The sequence below is a fragment of the Athene cunicularia genome (assembly GCF_003259725.1).
Source record: "Athene cunicularia isolate RWA chromosome 2 unlocalized genomic scaffold, athCun1 chr2_part1, whole genome shotgun sequence".
NCBI classification, from domain to species: Eukaryota; Metazoa; Chordata; class Aves; order Strigiformes; family Strigidae; genus Athene; species Athene cunicularia.
This window is the reverse complement of record NW_020799095.1, coordinates 29,714,542-29,731,136: the sequence shown is the minus strand read 5'-3', so window position 1 is coordinate 29,731,136 and position 16,595 is coordinate 29,714,542. Positions and strand designations below refer to the sequence as shown.

General features: G+C 40.4%; 1 protein-coding gene across 1 annotated transcript in view; it reads left to right on the top strand.

Annotated features, from left to right (window-relative positions):
* The first annotated feature begins 9,457 nt into the window (after positions 1-9,457).
* Positions 9,458-16,595, top strand: part of ADAM22 (ADAM metallopeptidase domain 22) — a 79,039-nt gene continuing 71,901 nt past the window's right edge. The window contains exon 1 of the mRNA XM_026843586.1: positions 9,458-9,485. The gene's annotated coding sequence lies outside the window, so the exon portion shown is untranslated. The remainder of the gene's footprint in view (positions 9,486-16,595) is intronic.

The window sequence follows — 16,595 nt, the reverse complement described above, 5'->3', positions numbered from 1 at the left end:
TGCCCCATTCACAGGACACCAAGAGCTCCTGAGTTGTCCTAACTGCAACACAGGGCAGGACACATTTGAGATGTGTTATAATGGAAAAGATACTGTATTGCTACAATATATGGCTCTGTTTTGGGCACCCAAAACAAACATATACTGTACACCTTCCTAATATTGAGGAAAATGCTAGCACCTAATCTCCTGAGGGGCAGTATGTAGAGGAGTCACTATTTGTGATTTGCAAATAATTTGAGAGCGCATCATGGGAATGCACATGAGTACAGGAATAGCTTATATATTTGCTCCAGGGCAAGCCGATACAACAACTAAAATTTGAGGGCAAATCTTAAAGGAAGCCACCAAATTAAAATATTGAGTAGTGTCATTCATTAAGTGATTCAAGTGTCTTGTGCAAAAGGTGTTTGCTTATATTTAATAGCATAAAGTTATGCCGGGGCCATGTTGAGATGGCTGTTAAGCATTTAATTTTGTAGTTTTTCTTTTCTAATATAGTCTTGGTGGACAATACACAAATATGAATGAAGAGTTGGGTTGAAATGTTCTTGAAATCACAAGTGAGTTTGCTTGGGAAGTGATTTTCCATATAATATGAAACAGATTGACTGTATGAAGAGGCATATTAAAAACTAGGATTAGACCACACTAGTAGATTTGTTCAGGAAAGCATGTACCTTGTGCCTCTTGTGTGCTTGCCTCTTCTCTTTATTATTAATTTACCATCTTCTCAAATACTAAAATTAACTAGGATTATCCTGACTTTAAAGTAACAAGCATACAAACAGAATGGCATTAAGGAAACTGCTTTGTAGTAGTGGTATGAACATGGTCTAAAAATATCTGCTCATTTTAATAGGACTCATTCTGAAATTTCTGTAGAAAATAAAAGTAATTGCCTGAAGATATACTGGTGTAAATTATTCATCAGCAAAAGCAAAGTGACGTTTTACTGACACTTGCATTGCCATCAGTACTGTAAGGAAAACGAGGTAAGGAACAGAGTAAGTGAACCTTGCTCAGACTGCTTTCACCTCTGGCTGTGAAAACAGAGGTTTAGAGCTAGAGAAATCCTATTTCATCTTTCTGCGTGACAAAAGTCTTGCAAACAGCTGCAATCTACTCGTTGTTTGTTAAAGTCTCTAGTTTATCATTATGGCATCTTGAGTAGCAGTGTCTCTCCTTGGATACTGGGAGGAATCTCTGTGTGTGTGGGGGTGAAGCTTCTTTGTTAGGGCAGTAGATAAATCTCCGTGTTGTCTGAAAGAGAAGATGGAATCACGTTCCCTCCATCACCAGCAGGATGAATTAATTGCTGTATTAAATTTGTGCCCTTTGCAGCGCTCATACCACAAAATGTTTTAAAATGCTTTATTTAAAAAAATATCTTCATTATATAAGTTATTTACTAATTTCAACATTTGTATTAAGAAATGTTAATATTGATGCAGGAAATATCAACAATGATTTTATATATAAGTTGCAATAAAAATAGAATCTGAAATTGTGATTTCAGAGCTGCTTTAGGTTAGTCTTATTCTTACTTTGTTGGGGTAGGGAGCTATATTCAGATTTCATTAAAACATAGTGAAAAGAAACGTGTGGTTATATGAGTCAGTAAACGATTATTTTGTAAGTGTCTCTCTTCCTAGCTGCAGAAATTATATATAAACTCTTAGGTTTTTTCCAGGAAAATACAAGCAGTATCTGTTCATCATTTGTGTTGCATTTATAGTAATTTCTTATAAAATTGCCTATATGGTCATTTAGATAGAGGAGATCAGACTAAATTGCAAAGGTTGAAAAAGGTGGCCAAAAAGTCCGCGGCATAGTAACTGTAGTTGGACAGAGGCACCACAAAATGCCTGCTGGCTGTGAGAGCTGGATGTACTTCAATTGCAGTGCATGTGCACAGGCATGTCCAGCATCAGGGTAAGACCACGCCAGCCTGAGCGTTGAAACTACCACTGTTGCTTTAGAGGCTTTCCTTGCAGCTTTTGTTTTGTCCTCTCTCCTTTTTTTTATGTTAGTAATAAGAACCATGTGCGTAATAGAAATTTAGTGAAACTAAGTAAGAATGTCTTCAACCTGTCTAAACTTTTTCCCATCAAGAAATGAAGCCAATCCAGTAAATCAGACACATGCTGTTTGTAAGCCAGAGCTGTAGGACTTCATCTCTGGTTCTAGAGGCGGAGGCCCTCCGCAGGGCTGCAGAGTTGCTTTGCAGTTTGGTGTCTGCAATAGGGTGCAGGGCAGTTGTGTCCTGCAGGCAAATTAGCTATTAAGGGATAAAGGGACTAAGTGCATTTTCAAGTCAGATGGCATTAGGGATCTAAAAGAGAAATCCTGGAAAGAAAAAAGTAGAGCAAATGTTAGTATTTGGAAGAAACTTCATCAGAGATTCAGGTTGTGTATCATTGTTACTGAATTGAGAAATTAAGCTCCAGGGAAGGACTGAGATTTGGTAAGATTCACCATTCATGTATAATCCCTTGAGGATTCAACCCATTCGTAAGTCCCTAATTTCTTCTTGGAGAAAGTCTTAAATACTCAGTAGGAGTAGAAACATTAAGAAATTACTTTCTCCTTTTTCCCCTTTATATTAGCAGCAACAAGAACAGAAAAAAAGCACAGTAAGAATATTTTTTAAAAGGGAGAAGTTTCAATTTGTGCAAACAAGAACTGGCTCTGTTTTTCTGTTATTTTTTCCTTCTAAGCAGGCACTGTGAAAACTGCTGCTGTATCTAAGAGGAGCTACCTAATTCTGATTGATTAGTCCATTCGGCTAACTTAACAGATACAGTCATTGAATTAACTATCCACATAAAAAGAAATTCATCAGTTCTGAGAGGAAGGAGGGGATGAAAGTTGTAGAGCTGTGGCTATTAGATAGATTCATGGAGTATGGAGATAGCTAATCCCCCCTGAAGTGCAAGGAAAGATCATGTATGAGCAGAGAGAAGGTGTTGAGGTAGGCATGAGGATAAAGGAGAATTAAAATGTCTTATCTAGGCAGATACAGAAATCTTCCAAGTAAGTGTCTTTTCTGAGTTTATCTTGCTGTATTTTTTAGTTATCTCATGGCTGTAACTGAAATTTTAGGACCATTGTGTAATGTGAGGTAATGCTAATTGTCCCTTGTACTCTTACTGACTGGCAGATAGAAACACCCCTTCTGATCCCTCTCATCTAGTTTTCCACTTTCTTGGTCCTTGTTTCACGATAATAATCAACCTTCCTTCTCTTCCCTGGTGTACAAGATGGGCTGTTCTAAAATATTACCCCCCTAGTCACTCCTTCCATATCTATTAGTCCTGTTAATAAAAGCAGTCTTTCAGCACTTTTCTCAAAGCAACATGCTGGTAGTTTCCCATCTTCTGCAATAATCTCCTATATGAATCCAATTCTCTCCCTTTTCCCTTCTTTTGAGGGGGATAACTGAGTTGTAGTTCAGATCTTTCCAGGTTACCTAGTAGAGGATGAATGGCACTGGAGAAAAATCTTTCACCTGATAGGAAGCTTCCTCATCCTCATGTGTTTGGTACCCAAAGGTGCCCATTTGTTTTACCACAGCCCTCTCAAGCATGATGCTGCAGAAGACTCCCTTCTCACAGCTTGCTCCTGCAAACTGGGTTAGCATTAATTGTGCAGTTGATACGGCATCTTTCTCTTATCAGTGTCTCCATCATTTCCCTGAACCCGTTGTTTTCTCTTGAATGTCTCCATATGTCTGTTGACAATTTCCTGCTGGCATTCGACCCATCCAGGACTTTCTGCTGATTTGAGCTAAAACTCTTGTCTTCCTTTTCAGTAATGCATCTCAGCTTAGATCTCTCATTTAATGTCCTTGTCTGGCACCATATTTAATCTGAAGTTCCAGGTGTACATAATGAAGAGATGTGGAGGCAGAAAATCAGGGTGAACAGACAGAAGAAAAAATAAAGAATTCCCACAGTGCCCAAGGAGACATAGCGACGATATCGGATATCATGAAGCCAGTCATTTCTCTCATTTACAACACTCATACGCCAACAAAGATGTATGTTAGTACTATGATTAGGCACTCGCCCTATTTCTACCTTTCTTAATTTTGTAATTCTTCCTATCACCTCTAAAGAGGTCCCTGTCATTTCTGCTCTTTTCCTTCCATAACTTTCAGGTGTTCCCTCTTAACAGTCTCTTAAATCTGGAGCGTTAATTGTTTTCCAGAAGCTGGTAATGAGCATTTTCCTTCTCTTCTTGAAAATGAAAGCTTCTATTTAATTTCCAGGGATAATTCCCAGTTTATTATCCATTTCATTTGAAAGTACAAACCTGTGGCCTTTTCAAAAATCTTCAATGGCCTCTTTTTTCTTCTTTCAAGTTGAAGTGCTGTATAATCTCCTGTTTTTTTCTTTCTGTTTCTTTAAACACTTGGCCTGTTCTGTCCTGCTTTTTCTATCCACCTTATTTTTCCCGCTCTTTTTGCTTCCTGGAGCAACCTCTTCTTGCTGGGGAACCCATCTATTTCCAAAGCTCATCTGTTTTCCTGGGTTCCCAATCCCAGCTTCAGTTTGGTACACCTCATATGCAAATGCCACAGTTAATTCAAGGTAGAATTTAAGTGCATATACACGCATGATCTGGATAAGGCTAATTTCCTTGGTTGAAGCCTTCTTCTTTAAGAAAATTCCCCCAACCCCCTCCTCCTCCGTACTATTGTGACTATCTGAGAGAGTTGGAAGAGCAGAGAGGAGCTTGCTCAATTTTTTGTTCTGGCCCTTGTGCTGTTGGATCCGTATAGAATGGACTTACATAGTTGTGACAAGATAATGCTCAAAAAAATGCTGCTGCTCTCAACAAAACTACATTACTTGATTTGTGTACATTTATAAAATAACAGAGCTTTGAAAACAGAATTGCTATTATTAGTGTAACTGTTTTTTTTCTTGTAAAAGCCACAGATCACATGTGCTTCTTTCCTGTGAAATGCTTTATTTTTAGATCTTAACATATGCAGGTTTTTGCCACGCCTTTTCAAAGAATTTGTATCAATGCCTCAGTGAATGTTTCTGAAAATCTTGTCTTGCAGTATTGTCTTTTATAGTGTAGATTTTTTTCACTGTAGCTTTCACATCCCTCCTGTTTCTAAGATTTTTTTTTTAACAATCTGTTTATTTTTATCACATGCAGATTTTCTTTTTAATTAATTTCTAAAACTACTACTTAAGCTGACAAAGATGGCTTTTAGGATAGATTGGCAGGCAAGCTAAATTATTTCTATTTAGTCTCTACTGTAGGAAAGGGCTGTATGGTTGATGTTGAAATGCATATTACTTCAATACTGATTGCTCACTGTCTTATGTTGCTGAGATAATTTTCATTGTGTTTCACCAGTGTTTCACTATAGCTTTTTGTTTGTTTTAAAGTAATGGCTTTTATTAAAATTACACAGTCATGTGCCTCACTGTTACTGAAGACAAAACATTACTCCAATTATGAGGTGGTTTCATGAGAGAAGCGTATCTTTTGGCATAAGTTTCCAAGACTGTGTATAGTTGTTAGGTTGTAGCTTAGTTTATAATAGCACTGATTGCATTATTGGATCTGCAAGAGTGTTGTGCTTTTTATGATATTTTCTGTGCAGTGAGTCATAATAATAATAATAATAAAAACCCATAACATAGCATAGTTTGTCCTGGACATATCCTGCCTGCCGTGTTACTTGGGATAGGCTTTAAAAACGTCTTTAGATTTCAGACCTGTCATCTGTTTGTAAGCTCTGGGCTTGGTCCCTAGGAGCTGTATGGCTGGTGACCCCATGGTATTTTCTTCCAGCCAGGCTCATTTTCGGAACTGAGGCACCTTGAGAGGTGAGGGGATGCTGGTGGCTCCCCAGCCTTTTCCTGCCCTTTTGTCCTGAAAGTAGGCTCTGAGCAGGAGGTCGGATTGGACCTGTTTAGGAATTGTACTCTTGGCCTACTCTGAAAGTAAACACAACTTGTACAACCTGTGTATGTCCATTAGAGGAGTGGTGGGTGGAAGAAGAGCATCTGACAGACCACTGGCAACCGTGGAGCTGGGTAGTGGGGCACCCTACATAACCCCCAGGAGGAAGAGGGCCCTGCCAGAGCAGAGCAGCCCAGGTTAGCTCAGAGGACCACTTGGCCAACTATCCTGCCCCAGTGGCCCAAGGCAGATAGTGAGGGAGAAGCAGAAGAGCAGAACAAGCCTGTATGAGGCTTCCCCAGAGTCATCCCAGAAAGTCTCCCAAGACTAAGCTTACTGGCCTCTTCTGTTACCTCCTAGTTCTTGCATTGTACAAGGCAGAGAATGATCAATCTCTTTTTTCTCATGCCAGACACAATTTTTAGATCTTTGAGAACATAACATACGATCTTCCAGAACATAAAAACATTAACAGCAGTATCTTTTAAAAAGCAATAATTTTGTCGGACCCACATGAGAAGACCTGTGCTTCTCTTTGTCATCCCTCCAAATACAGCTAAACTCCCTCTGAGTTATGTCATTCTGTTTGATCTCTGATTTTTGTACAGTATACTTACTTTAATATTTTATATTTTATAACATATTGCATTTTCCTTGGCACAAACCCCTTTGTGGCCATCAGATAAGGACGACAACCTTGGTTTAACTGAGTCCCCCAGAAATAGCAGAGTAAAAGTAGAGCCCTAAGCTATAGAGGTGGCTTTAGTAAACCCATGGAAGTATAGACTTTAAGAGCATCTGTCTAAATTTCTAAATCTGGAAAAGTCATGCAGAGCTTATAGAAGTCTTTGAGCTTCCTCCAGGTGGATGAGTATCCTAAATATTTAATGTTCACTTCTAAGAGGAATTAGAGGATTGTAATCAGTAACTCAAAAACCAGCATCTCTTTGAGGTGCTCCTCAATAATGGGTCACTTGCATGCTGCTGTGCAGTATAGGTGTAAGGGTCTGACCAGAGTTAAGAGGGTCCTAGAGACCGAATCTGGGGGCAGCTGGTCACAGTGATTCTGCAGTGGCTGAAGGAGTTGCTTGACCTTTCTTCTATCCCTATTTACAGCTGCTCAGTTATTTTCCCTCCCTTACATCAGCTCTGGGTCTCACTGTACCTCTTCACAAGGGACTTTAATTACCTAATGTAGCAAAAACATGGGTTTGTTGACCTCTCCCAAGTGTATTTTGACGAGTGCCAGTACTGACACCAAGAGTATTTTGATGAATGTTAGTTCTGACACCAAGTATTTTGATGAGTGCTTGTGCTGAGGCAAGGTAGGTTCAATGCCTGCTTGCTGGAGGGCACTGAGACCTCCTGTTTTTAGGAACACCCAGCTGTGAGCTCATTGTAACTGAGGAGACCCCACCTGCATGGACAGTTGTTCCATAGATGCTCCCATTCAGAAATTTGTTAGCATCCCTCTTTTTGTTGCCTCTGTTACTTGTACTCAGATACAAAGTCTTTTTATAAACACCCAGTTTCCATTTACTCATTTGACAGTTCATCTACATTTGAGGTTGTGCCAGCTTCTTCTATGGGCTAATTAGCTACCTTTCGATCTAAGTGCATGAACTGTGGCATTCAGATCCCCTCACAACTTGTTGGTTTTGCTAGACTTCAGGAGCTTTCCATTCCTTGGTTATCTCAGGAGCCTCTCTGTGCTTCCAGGTAATTGAACTTTCTCAGCAAAGCTGTCCAGTACCTGTCTGCAGTATTTGAAAAGAGGTCTCCTTTGGACAGTGGTATTAATCTTACCTCAGTTTGACTGGAAATACATCTTCTTTGATGTATTCTGGTATGACAGATGTGTTTTTCAGGAAGATACTCTATTGATCTGGCAAATCATTTTGCCAGAAACAAGTGCAGTCATGTCTCTCTTCCTTACAAACCAGGCCCTCCAAAACAACCTAATAGAAATTCCCTCCAGCCCTTAAGTGCATAAATTTGCTGTTTGCACAGTTGAATTTGATCCTGTTTGTAACATTGAGTCCTGAAGATCATCCAGCTCTTTCCTGTAGGTATTTTTTCTGTTTTCTTCTTTATTCCTCATACTTTCCAACTTGGTGTTATCAGCATATTTCATTAGAGTGCTCCTGGGTTTTGTGCCCGGGTTATTAATGCAAATACCAAACTTACAGTTTTTAGGGCTGATATGGAAGGACCCGTACTACCAACCTTGTCCTGTTCGGGGCTGTCTCTGGGTGATCTCCAATGCCTGTGTGAGCAAAGTAGTCCATGGTCCTTGCTGGCCTGTTTAGCCAGGGCGAAGCTCTGGAAAGCCGAGCAGCTGCTGCCCTGGGTGCTGCTCTGCTGTTCTTCCCCTCCCACAGCAGGTCACTTCGCCTCTAGTCTGGGTGTTTTGCTGTTTGGAGGAGAAACATTCAACTTTGCTTCTTTTGCCGAGAAGGTCTGTGCTCGTTGCCTCCTGTTCTATCAGTCAGCTTGCCTGTTGGTCATGTTTTCTTTATTGATTCTTTACCTCTTCCAGTTCAATGTAAACTTTGGTGACGATATCAAATCTTTATATAGAGTTAATCTCAGTTAAGATTTAGCAGTCTTGGAAAATGTTTAGTGAAATTTCTGATGTACATGATTTACTTGCCTAAGAACTAACTTATGAGGGAGAGCATTTAACTGGTTTAGCATTGAGGCGTCTTAGTAAACACAGTGTGCATTTGACTTACATGTTTGCCACAGGTTTGATTTTTTTTTCCAAAACCTCATGTACCTCTGAGGCTGGGTTTGCTGTTGCTCAGAGCATTTTCCTCTGACACTGCTAAAGCTGCCTAGCTCCTGGGCAGAGCGAGTGTGCGGGATGTACCCCGAGGGAGGCTGAAAGGCAGCGTGGCACCCACCGCCTGCCTTAGCGCCTACACCGGGTGGCACTGGCCACCCTGAGCCTGCGGAGCGGTGCATCTCCGGCGGCCAATGGCTTTGCCCATTTAGTGTGATCACTGTATTAGTGTTAGAAGGTCATTTCATTACTGTGCCGTTATGTCCTTAGGAGTCTGCTAGAGACAGCACTATTTTCCTGCAGATACAGCCTGCTGCAGGAGTGACTCCAACTGGTTTCTCACCCTTATGCCTCTTTTGGTTTTTTTCCCTTAAAGTCCCACTACCTTACTGTTTGCTTTTAGCAGCAAATAGAAAAGTCTCCTGAATTAAAAATCATGACCAATGAATGGTTTTGAACCTTCTATAAAGAAAACCCCCCTCAGTTTTCCTTGGCCCACCTTCTGGTATCAAAAATCAATATAACCCATGCACTGTGTAGCTCCATTGGAGGTGGTTGTTCCAGTGATTTTTATGAACATTTTAGGAAAAGTATCCTGCAGGTTTTGCCCTTTTCAAATGTAAATGTTTAATCATTGCTTGCTGAGAGGCAGTGCAAGAACACATGCACCAGGCTTATGGTCCTTTTTTCTTCTTCTTCCAGTGACCTGCTGTCTTCTGAGTATCTGGAGAGGCATATTGAGCAAGGTGGGAAGACAGTGGAAGTTAAAGTAAGAATTGCCTTTTTATGCTTTGCTTTTTTAATTTGCTTTGCTTTTGATGTTAATACAAATCACCTGTTTTCTTGAGAGATACCTGATTTTTCAGGTGATTTGTTTTAATCTTCTGAGGCAAGCATGTTTCTTGTCTTCTAACTTTTCAGCTTTTTAAATAAGACAAAACTTTAATGACAAATTCAGTGCATTAATGTTTATATCAAAATGGTATCCATGAAAAATGTATACATGGTGGTTCTTTTGCTAGTAAATATAATTTACTTTTGATGCCTTTGAAGAAAATCTTTCAGGTTTGGTAACTAGCACTTCCTCGTTGTACGAAACCCCAAGTGTGTTGTTTTTAATGAGCTTCTTTGTAAGTTTGAGAATAGCAAGATTTATTGCATAATACTTCCAAATATCTAGCAACTGTCTCAAATTGTGCGTTTCTTTCTCTGGATGTTTATTGGCATGATGACTACAAGATCCTGTTTGTTGCCCTTGTCTTCTGTGAAGTGTCCCACTGCTTTTCAGGAGTTTTTTGTTATTTGCATGCAACATGGAAGAATTTTCTTGAGGACCTTCTGTTTGTTAGGAAAATATTTTGTATATATCAGGTATAGAATTGCTGTAGATTACATAAAATGGACATGAATCTAATACAGGCTGTGCATAATGGAAACTCTTTAAATTTGCTTATCGGGTCAAATTTTGTTCAAAGTTTACATTTTATTAAAAAAAACCCAAAAGTCTTTTATTAAAGTAGAGATCACCTAAATACCCTGAAATAAATGTGTTAACTTCTGCAACATAAAAGTGGAAGTGGAAATGGATAGGGCAATCCTTTAGTCACTGAGTAGCTGAATCCTTTAGCCACCGAGGAGCTGAAGATACGTTTCCTTTGGTTTCTGCCATTCTAGAGTTTGCAAACTTGAAATATGCTTTCTTTTTACTCTCTGATAAGTCTGCATACATTATCAGACTGAGGCAAACACATACATGTTCCATTAAATTGCAAAACTAATTTCTCAGTCAGCTGTGCTCTGCAGTCAAGAAGTCTTGACTCAGATTCAGAATGAGTCAAAGCAGAAATAAAGATAATAGCTGATATTAATAAGAACAAAACAATCCATTTGTCTGCATCAAGGTATATATGCAAGTTAGCTAAAATAATCTGAGTCCCATCGCTGAATTAGGACAAATCTGTTTGTGATGAGTAAGCCATAATCAAGCAAGGAAATGTTTGAAATCAGTGGCCCTTCTCATATAAGTACTGTTTAATTTCATGGGGTAGATGTGAGAGGATTGGGCCTTTCCGAGGAAGGGTCGTAAAATGTTTTCTGGGCAAAACATCTCCCAGTCTCCAGGGTCCTGGAGATTTTTTCCCCTTCAGTGAGCTGCCGTGCAGGATCGTGGTATACCTTCAGGGATGGCTGTCACTGCCTCGCTTAGTACTCTCAAACCTGCTTTAAGTAGAGAACTGGCATTGTTGAGTTGACCATGGTGCTTGAGATGGACTGAATTGGGAGTGAAAGGGATGCTGGGTTGCACCTTGCTGTGCAAAGAAGGAGCATTACTCCCTGGGTGTATGTCTCCCTCTTTGTGCCACCTCCAAAGAGTGGCTACGGAAGGGTGGCTATGGCAAGGCTCTTCTGCCTCACTGCTTCAGGAGTTTGGCAGGCAGTGGTCCTACGGAAGCATGCCGGGAAGGGGGATATATATTTTTTGCTCATTTTGCTGCAACTGAGTGTCTGAGATCGGGGGAGAGGGAAGTAGCTGCTGTTACAAAATGTTCAGAAGAGCCCATTGTCCGCAGTCATGGATATATTTTCAGAAAAGTTCAGATATCAAAAGATTTTTGGAAGAGCACAGGCTGCTGACATTTTGATGCCAGACACTGAGTGAGGCTAATTTCAGCACCTAGTAGCTGTTTAAAAATAAATATGGCTCCCTCTGACCTACCAGTATTTTTCAGAGCACCTGTAAGTGCTCTGGAGAAGTCTGTTCATCCGCCAAACAGTTTCTGAAAAGCCCATCAGTATATTTTGCATTTGAGAAACTGAACTCTGGTTTTACATCAAATGTTCTGAAAATCTTACTGCAAATATAAGAATTTCTCATGATGGTGGTTTAGTACCTTCAATTTCTGTGGAAACAGTTTAACTGGTAGAACCACCTCTAAATTGGTACTTATAACATGCACCAGACAAAACATAATTATTATACTAGATTTTAGGGATTGTGCACATTGCTTAGATACTTATTTAAAAATTGCTAGCAAAAGGGTGCAGCATAAATAAATCACAAAATACGCACTCTGCTATGTAGCATATTCTTAAGCAGCAGAAGAGGTATTTCAGAAAGGAGCGAGGTTTCTATCAGTTGCTTCAATGAGCATCTCTTTACCCACCTCTGTACGATTTGTCTTCGGCTGTAGGCAGAAACAGAGGCAGGCTGGCAACATCTCTCTTGCTGCTTTGGTAGGGAAACAGTGACAGAAAAAGTCTGTCTGCCATCCACTGCCAGCTGCAGACTTTGAGCAAGCTTGTTTATACAGCAAAAGGGCCTCATTTCTTCTTGACTGCCTTAGTGACGTAAGGAGAGGTGTATTTTAAAATACACATGTATTTCCCCTTTGCGTTGCTCAGTGCAGGAATACTGCACAAACACGCAAATCGTCAGTGCTGCTGTTGTGCCATCAGCAGTATGGGAGAAGACAGGGCTTTGAATCGCTGTGGGAAGGCGGCTGTATGTACGCTGAGCGGTTTGGGAATGTTACAGGCATGAATGCGTCCGGGAAGCAGATGCTTGCCTGGGCTTATATGCAATGTGGAGTTGATAACTACTTTTGCCACTCCTCCCCCTCTCCACACCCCCCAGTAAAACTCCCTGTGCAGTAAAATATATACGGACCTTCTGCCATTACTTAAGATGCTTCAGAGAGGAGAGGTGGGCAGGGAAATGGAGAAACGTTGAGATCACTAAAAATTCCACTTCGGAGGAGCAAAGGGATTTTTATAGGGAGGAGAGTCCTCAGTTTAACACACCTTTTTATTGTAAGAGAAAGTTGAATTGCATTTGATTGCTGCATAATTCATTAATACATTGGACCATTGTGAAGGTGGAATGTTACACGTGTTTTTGCAGAGTGCCAGCATTTAGCAGCTGCAGAAGGGGGGCTTTTCTGGGAGATGTCCTTGTTGATTTGGCACAGTCAGGCAGCACCTAAGACATTCTTACTAAACCAGCAGGAAGTAGATCTCTGAAATATTTCAATGTTTCCCCACCCACCCTTATTTAGAGCAGTATTGGCCTAAATTCCCTCTGTTAGAGAATAATTAAGTAATAAGAGAAAAACCCTTCGTGCATTGCCTTTTCCTGATTGTGTCAGTCCAGATCATCCTATGCTCACAGCACATAAATACTCAACTTGTGTATGCTTAATGTTGCTGCAATATATCTCCATGTCCTTTTATCTCTCTCTTCTCTCTCTTTTTTTTTGGGTTATCTTTCTGTCACTGATGCTGTCAGTGAGATGAAAGGCAAAAAACAGCTATAGTGTTGAGTAATTCACATTGCTGGATTTTTCTCCCTCAGAAGGAACAACTGAAATCTATTCAGTGACATCTTCTCATACAAAATGTTTCAGTTTTCTTCTTTGGAGAGTGTGGAAATAAAGGTTTCTGCCTGTATTGCCCCCAAACATTGGACAATTCTATAAGTTCTTAGAAAATTGCTTTCTGAAAAAAATTAAGCAGTGAAAATAATTCAGATCCCAGTTAGAGAACTTGTGCAGGTAGAGTTGTGGTAGATAAATGCCATGAATTTTTGATGGCATGTTTAAATGCACCTAGAAGGAACTGTGTTTCATAGGCAGTTCTAGAATTCTTAAGCGTGGTGGTATAAACACAGTATGTGTATTATGGGCACAAAATTACAGCAAAAGTGCTCACAGCATAAAAGAACGTTGCTTTTTGCTTCTACCTCACAGCGTGTTCGTAATTGTGATAGCATTGAACAACATAAATGGAGTAACATTAAATGCTAGGTATTGTTTTTCTCCATTGTAGTGCAGATGGAGAAGCTTTGGCCAAACTTGCCTTGCGATTTAAGATTGCCCCGTGGCTTTGTATCCATCCCAAGCTGTGCTGAGCCACACTGCTGGCCCCTGTGGTGCTCTGCCGCTGCCTGTGCAGCAGTGAGCACAGGCAGGACAGTGCCCGGTGCCTTCCTTCAAACCACCCGCAGCCGTCCTCTCCAGCTGGGGTGCCCCAGCGTGCCCTGGTGCTCTGTGGGGGCTCTAGCAGAGATGTCGTCATTGCAGTTTGGAGAATGAGGGTTGTGGGGCAGATGCATTTTAATGCTGCACAGCAAAGTAGAGCTCATAGTTTGCAAAAATAGTGATTATTTCCTTTTGTTATGTGTGTTGTTTGGCTAGTAGCAGGCACAAAATTCCTGTTACTGTAGCTTACAGCTGTTCTAATGCCTGTGCACAAGAGGGGAAAATTGCTGCTCTTCATTGCCTTGCTGTGATTAAAGTCTTGGCTTGTGTGTGCCATGATGTGTATTGGAAGGGCTCTTTAAATGCCCTTTTTTAAGGAAAATAATATAGAAGAGAGAAAAATATTAAAATCTTGAAAAGCCAGAGCATGCTGGGGACCCTTGACATGATGGACATTGCTTTTCAAATCCCTCCTTCAAATCCGGTCTACTGGAAGAGTTGTTACGGTATAGTCTCTTGACTGAGGGCATGTCGGTGTCTGCCATGTCTTAGTGCCTGTATTTGATGAGACCTTATCCTAAGTAGCGTTTCAACGTTTTGCTGTATCGCCACAGGTACAAACTGATCATAAGGCTACAGTAATTTGCAGTGCAGCCAGAATAAGCACCGAGCCTGTGAGCATGTCATATTTATCGTTGACTGGTATGTTTCCAATCTTATGGCAAGGTGCTTCCAGTTTTAAGGGCATCCACTGTCTGAGCTCAACAGAAGAATTGGAATTTTTCTTCAGCTTTTGATAACTCACCATTTTGTAACCAAAGAGGAAGGTGTTTCAACTTGCCAGAAAAGTCCGTGTGCTAAACAGGCTTTCCTGTGAGGGATTAGATTTTCTTCCTGAAAACCAGAGCACCAGTTTGGCTGGTGGGAGGGGATGGGAGGGGAGTGCAGGCAGCCTCTGCCCTGGGAGCCTGGAGCTGGTGGGGAGCTGTGTGTGCGTGTACCCAGAGCTTGCACAACTTGATGATGAGCCCCTGGGGGAGAAAAGAAACTGAAAAGGAACAAGTCATAAATAATGCAGGAATTATATATGCCTATTTCTGGCAGTGCTTTTTTGGTTGTGTCCAGAGACTAGAGAAGTTGTTAGTATCAGAAAAATCACTCTTGCTTAAGAGAAGATTTTGAATAAGGGTTCCCATAATGTTGTCAGAGCTCCTTTCTCCTACTCCTTCAACAGAGCTCTGCTTGCCTCATGGCAAATTATTAATAAATCTAGGCCATAATCTACTTTTTACTGATAGCAAACTAGCCAGAGAAGAGCTGACAGGGAGTCTGTGAGTCTGACACAGTTTAGGAGGGGTTTCCTGCAAGGTTGATCTTCAGACTGCTCTTGTCAAATATTTTCATTAATGACTTAGGTTAAAAAAAAGTATGTGAATATTAATGAAATTTGCTAGCAGTACAAAACTGGGAAGCATTACGTTTCACAGAAGGATGAGATGGAGAACTGGCTGTCTTTGACCAATGGAGTAAATAAAAATGGGATGAAATTGGATAGAACAAATGGCAACTTCTTTCACTTATGGACTAATTATAGGCATTTTTTTCTGTATGATGGGAGTTCCTAAATTGCATGTTCCACAAGAAGAAGATCAGAATGCAGTAGTGGAGCAGGGAATGTCTGTATGGTTCATACCTTACAGGATGCTGCCATCTCAAAAGGAAATGTGGTCCCAGAGTATACAGGTCAAATTACTTCCCATAGATTTTGGCTAGGATTAATGTTACTGTGCCCTGATGAAGAGTTGAGAAAATTTTTTAATTGCTGCGTGTTTTCAGTTACTTTGGACATTTATTTTTTTTTTCCCGGCAGACTCATACTGCCACACTGAGTCAATGGACATTGAGAAATATCTCACTTTCCTGTTTTAGCATTGTTTGAATTATGAAGGCGATCCTTTTAGGATTTAGTGAAACATAGTATCTCCTGTGGGGTACCATGGCATGATAATTAGCCGTGGTATATAATGCATTTGTCTGACCTAATAGGCACTTTCAATGTACGTTTGCGTTAACATTTTTTTATATCTGTTTATCTCCCTGCTATTACTAGCTTACTTTCTACATACATCCTGCTACTGACAAGGAGGAAATTAAAAGTGGCAGATTTCAGTATTAAGAGTCCTTCCCAAGCCATGTTTTTGAATAAACTATGCTAGAATGAATCTCTGATCTTGACTTATGTAGGATCTTTCAGGTTTAATTTTGTCTTCCTTTTCTTTGTGACATAAAAACCCAAAGCCAGTGGTTTTAGCTAGTCCTGGAGGGGAAAAAAATTGTCAGAAAGTAGAAGCCATCAAAAGCTTAAAATACACATCCCATTGTGGGTGTGGATCCCAGTGATTAAGTCTTGGTTCTGCTGAAGTGAGAAGTCATGTGACTTTACACCATCAGGAGATACCTTTTGAGTACTCTCTGCTGTGGTTTTCATGTGCATTTCAGGGAAGCAGTCCAGTGCTTGTATTTACAGAAAAGTCCTGCCAGACTTTGTGAACCTCGTGAGTTATATTCCATGAGCTACAACATACAGCATATGTTGTATGTACAACATGTATAACATAGGCAGAGAGTGTCATCAACCAAGTGTTCTGTAAACTCAGACCATGCAAGGACTGAGTAGAGCTAAGAGAAATTAACTACTGCTATAACATTAAAGAACATTAAATCCCTTTGTAGATGCTTTTATTAAAAAATAAATGTATCTTTTTGGGTTTAACTTAATCCCTTTGAGGGGGAATTAAGCTAAGCAAACTGAAGCTGCTGTACTTCTGAAAGAACGCTTCCGTGCAAGACTTCAGTGTGCTTTAGCTTGATATCTTTACTTACTTGATCTTGACTTCTGTAAA